Raw genomic sequence first — 6,025 nt, 5'->3', positions numbered from 1 at the left:
TATCCTGCACGTTTGTGAAGCTGTCGCAGAGACAAAATCTGTCCGCAGACAGACAGAGACAGAGACAGAGAATGACAGATAGACAGATAGACAGAGACAGAGACAGACAGACAGACAGACAGACAGAGACAGACAAACAGACAGAAAGACAGACTGACAGACAGAGACAGACAGACGTGGTAGTTCTGGCTACTGCAGGTGTGAAAGGAAAAAACCAACCACGCTGTCACAGCTGGTGGTTAAATCTCCCACGTAAACTTGAGACACCGGTGATGCAGCATGCTCCACTTCTTCTTCTCTGCCGTGGGAACTTCGTTTGACCTTCTTCACCAAACTGAGGTTTGTGAGGCCAGACCGTTGCCAACACCTCCAAGCCCCTTTTCTGGGGTCCGCACCGAAAACACAGCCACAGATAAACAAACCGCACCGACCCGTGGGGGCTGGAAACTGCTGCCGTGCTGCTGAAAATGCGACCGATTCGGTTGGATTTGCCTTCCGGCAGAGGGACAGACTGGTGCGCACGGCAGGGTTGGACCAGATGCCGGCGGGCCACTCCTGCAGACGGACTCTTTACCTTGCCTCTAGAAAAACACAGTGACGTGGTTTTAGATTGCAAAACAGGATGAAGAGTTGTGATTTCAGTTGGACTTAAACCGGACTCTAAATGGTGAACCGGTATTTTCGGGCGCGCTCGGGTTTGCGCCAGAGGTCGTGGGAACGCGAGTCCAGCAGTCAGATTATTAGGCATTGACCTAAAACCGACAAAAACAAAGCCCAGTAATCCACGACGGTCAGGAGGTGGTCTACTCCGGTGAGCCTCGGGCCAGAAGGTTCCCGTTCCGTCTGCGTCGAGCACGGCAGATCAGCCCGGCTCCGTCCCAAGGCAACAATAACCTATAAAGCTCACGACAAACGGCGGTAGACGCAGCATTTAGACCGTTTACTCAGGTAGAAGTAGAAATACCACAACTTCTAAATACTTAGTTACAAGTAAAAGTGCTGCATTCAAAACCCTATTTAAACATGTGAGTAATACCAGCAAAATGTCCTCAAAGGGCCACTGTACAACCCAAAGGGCTCTGTCATTGTTACATTTACCTGTATAGGTTACAATATTGGATTATTATTATTATTGATGCTGATGCTTGATATTGTAAGTTGTAAAAAATCTTCATCTGCAAAGCGACCGGTAACTACAACTGGGAGATAAATGTAGTGGAGCCAAGAGAAAGATACTTTCCCCTGAAGTGCAGAAGTTGTGAAGTAGCATGTGACTGAAATGCTCAGGACGCGTTGTCCGTCTCTTTTTTTGGTTTGGGTTTGTGTACAGATGAAACGGTGTCAACCGCGGAGCTTTACAGGTGCTGGTAGGTAGATTCTGCTGCGTTTTCATGACTTCATGTGCAAGAATCATAAAAACAAAACAAAACCCTGCACTACCTGCAAAGCCGTCCTCGTTAAGGAGGTTATAAAAAAATAAATAAATAAATAAAAAAAAACAGCAGTGGGCTGTCAAGTGCTAGATGCTGGATGGTCGTCCGGCTTAATGATCAGGTTCAGCGTAGAGCAGAAAAGTCTCACCTGCTCCTGCCGAATACGTAACACACCGACAATGGGACAGTGGTCTGAAGCTGAGCCGCTCTGTTTGGGAGGGGAAGGCCTCAAAGGGGGGGGGGGGGGGTTGGCTGGGGTTGAGGGAGGGGGCCGTGACGCCGGTGCGGGGAGACCTGGTTAATACAGCTCGATTTCAGCAGGAGAAACCTGATTATTCAGCCGTGTAAACCTCTAACTGGGTTTAAAAGGGCTTTATTAAGTGTGTGAAAGCCTCGTGCACATTTACTTTGCTGCTGAATCCCCCAGATTCTCACACTCTCTCTCTCACACACACACACACACACACACACACACACACACACACACACACACACACACACACACACAGGCGCGTGCTGGTAATCCAAACCACAGAGAGCTGCTGGTGTGTGTTTACTTTATTATCTGTGTCTGGGTGTGTGTTTGGGTGTGTGCGCCCCAGGGTAAATAGCGTCTGATTTGTACTGTGACTCTGCAGCCTCCATTTCTACGTCCTCTCAATGTCACAGACTCTGTGTGTGTGTGTGTGTGTGCGTGTGCGTGTGTGCGCGTGCGCGCGTATGTGTATGTGTTTGCGTGTGCGTGTTTTAACGGCTTCGTGTCAGGTTATAATCGCGTCAGTTCAGGTTCCTGAGACTGACACAAATAAGAGAGAGAGGAATGAATGACATGCTCGCGCTCCCTCTCTCTGGGGTAACCATGGTAACGGGCCTGCCTTTGTTGCCATGGCTGCGAGTTGGAAACTGGCTGCCTCTGTGCCCCTGAGCAAATCCGTCCAAAAGGGGCAAAGACACAGTTCTAGAGAGGACGGAGGACGAGTCTGTCATTAATCTGTCAAACTGTCAAACTAAAAGACCATAAAACTGACGGAAATTTCAAACTAAAGACTCCAAAGAACCACCAAACCAAAATAAAAGATTCTAAGAAAAACTACACTACACTCAGACCAGAAACCATAAAAAAATAGAGAAAGTAAAGAGAAAGAGAAAGAACATCAAAAAATTACCCAAGAGAAAGAAAATGTAATGAGCAGAGATCCGGCTGATGGACACGACCAACAAACTCTCCCCTCTCCGTCTCTAATGAGTGGTTTCAGTCTCGAGTTGTAATAAAAGGTTTGTGAGACAGAAAATGAAATCCTCTATTCTCCTGCTGTCACACTGCAGTGGTGTGTGTGTGTGTGTGTGTGTGAGTGAGAGAGAGAGATGGATATTACCATATCAATGGTTTCCTCCTGAAAGCTTCCACCCACTTCTTCTCTCATTTCTGCTGAGACATAATTTTGGCTGATTATTAGAGGAGCACTGCTATCAACACACACACACAAACACACACACACACACGCACACGCACACGCACACACACACGCACACACACACACACACACACGCACACACACACACACACACACACACACACGACAATGTGCATTCATTAACCCCTTACCCTAGCCCTCAACCATGTCCCCCCCATATGGTGTCAAACAAACCAAAATTGTCCCACACAGAAAACCACACAAACACACACGCGCACACACACACGCACACGCACACGCACACGCACACACACACACACACACACGCACACACACACACACACACACACACACACACACACACACTCTTAATGTTAAATCATTTAACCCTACCCCCCATACCTCTCAACCATGGGACACGCACGAAGGATTTGAATGGGAGCAGGTAAATAAAGCAGCAGAAAATCCCCCGTGTCGAGAAGAGAAAATAAATTGGTCGACTGAACAGAGTTTTGGAACGAGACCAGGTCGACACCTCGTACATGTCTGGCCTGACCTTTATCTGTCTGCCTCTCTCCTGCTCATATACAGTACTTTAATGCAGCTGGATTCACGATAAAGCTGCTCTCGTTTACACGTTTTTCTCTTTCTGGTCTCAGAAAACGGAACGAGTACGAAACGGTGACCGACACGCGGCCCGTTAAGGCCACGTCTTAACCAGCGGTCACTTCCAGGCTGCTGCTCTGCTCTGATAGAATCCTGATTTTATAACCGAGACGCCGTCTGAGCTGCGATCTCAGCTGCATTTACTTTGTTACGTCCGTGTCAGCCGCCGTGTGGTACGGCGGCCGAGGAAACGCCCGACCTCACGCTCGCGGGGCAACAGTGGCGACTTTATTCTGCGGAAAGTAGCAAAGGTTCATCCAGAAAGTCGCCAGATTTGTCGCTCGGTGGTTTTGTGAAGAAAAGTCGTTAAAGGGGGTTGAAAAGTCGGTGAATGTAGCGACTACGGCGCTAACTTGACAACACTGGCTGCAAACTGAAGCTTAAAAAAATGGAACGTTTCAGACGTCTTTTCAACATTTTCAGATGTCATGGTCAAAGCCAGCTTACGAGATCCACTCGCACACGCTCCCACATCCAACTCGGCCGGACGTGGCCACCGTCTTTTGGTCATCCTGGGTGCATTCACGCCCGAGACCTAGGGCTGACCTCGGCCCCAAGACGCGTGTCGACGGCAGCTCTGAACGGGGCCTGTGGTCCCGATTAAAAATCGGGTAAACGCCGGGCTGGAACTCACTGTGAGGCCGCGTACGGACGAGGAGAGCTGCAGATTCAGGAATACGTAGCTGACACTGACTATCTGTTGTTGCTCTTTTTGTCACCGTGGTTCCCTTCAGGCTGGAACACAAACTGTAACGAGCGCTCATCCGTTTCATTAATATTCATATTTGCTGTTGTGCAAAACAGCAGCCGGAATTGTGATTAAGTCAGTTAAGCACAAACAGACCTCAAGCTGCTACTATATTCAAAGTCCATTAAGTGTATTTGTATAAATTGAGTCTATTTGTAAAGCACCTCTTAAACCAAAATTACTAAAGGCTCAAACCTAAATACGGGAATAAAAGCCATTAAACCGAATCTGTAACGGTCATAACTTCAAAATTGAAAAACTACTGTACATTGTTCGAAAAGAAATCCGTCATCACTAAAATGTGAAATTATTATTGGGCCACTTAAATCAGAACGAGTTAAGACGGGTCTGCACAGATAATAAGGTGGACTGGGTCTTTACGGGGTTCCTCTCATCTGCAACAGGCTGCATGGGAGCAACACATCCGGACTGAACTACGTTTCCCATTTTTGTCCAATTTTTTCGTTGCAGCAGTCGTAGTTTTGTGCCCCTTTTTTGTCTCTTTGTGGTCATTCTGTCTTCTGGCATTTTCCCTTTTGTGTCTAATTTGTACAATGCTGTGTTTGTGTGAAAACAGCTAAATCTCTTCTTTTTGCCAACTTTTCATTTTGCAAAAACAACAACAACAACAACCACAAAAACACTGCCTCGGCTCCACCCGGCCGACCAAAACAGCGCCGCCCCACGAAAATCGGCATAAATCCAGGTTAAATGCGAACAGGGCTGTTGTGTACTTTTAAATCACGGAGCAGGTCTGAGGTGACAGAAAATCCTCCCTCACATCAGCGGCGCTCAGCCTGCGTCAAGCTTTTCCCTGTGCACGCCGAAACACCGAGCCGGCGCTTTTACACAATCTGGAAAATCTTTTTTTGGAAAATCTCCGTTTTTTTCCTCACAGAGAAAAATCGCTGCTTTAGTCTGATCAGAGGGCTGAAGCTGAGACGTAGAGATGCACTCACAAATTTAACCGGATCGCTGCGGAAATACCGACGGTGACGGAACATCGTGGGAAACCGTCCAAGAAAACCTGAGGTGCAGGTCATATTTACCTAAAACACAGACGTTCGGCCGTCAAACCGATTTGAATTAGCATAAGTAATGTTACTCCATTCTAATGAAATGTTACTGTAGCCTCAGCAGGCTGTGCAGCTGTAGTGTGAAGGGAACATAAACAAACAGTAATCCTTGAGGATTTACCTGTTATCTGATGTAATCTGGAATTACTCTTATTTTGAAATGAGGGCAAAACGAGCGGAGAGTGGAAACTATGTTGACGGCACTGATATCGCTGGCTGAGCGTGAATCGTTTCATTGGTGTCGGCGTTGAAATGACGAATTCCCATTTTAGTTTAATCAAATGCCAAATTTAAGAGTAAGAATCTCATAGCAGAGTTTGTGTCTTTTTGTATCTGAAGTATCTTAAACTAAATTTGGTGTGGTTCTTTTTATTAGTGTGCAAACTTTCATTCTGTTGTATGATTTACCGAGTTCAAGTATAGGTAACTCAAGTGCCAATAAGCTGCGCTTTGGCAGGTTTTAGGCTCAGGGACTTGTTGCTCTGACAACCGCTCCAGATGAACTTTGAAACTACTTCAAAGAACTAAAAAAAAAAAAAAAAAAATTTGTAATCATTGTAATCTGGATAACCTTGATGATCCGCGTATGAAGAACGGGGCTCTGGTCCCTTCACGCCTCAGCTCCCTCAACATTACCAAACATTAAGCGCACAACCCAGAAAACACGGACGGACAAAACGCTCGGCC

The sequence above is a fragment of the Xiphias gladius genome, chromosome 2, assembly GCF_016859285.1.
Source record: "Xiphias gladius isolate SHS-SW01 ecotype Sanya breed wild chromosome 2, ASM1685928v1, whole genome shotgun sequence".
In the NCBI taxonomy this organism is placed as follows: domain Eukaryota; kingdom Metazoa; phylum Chordata; class Actinopteri; order Istiophoriformes; family Xiphiidae; genus Xiphias; species Xiphias gladius.
This window is presented reverse-complemented; position numbering follows the sequence as displayed.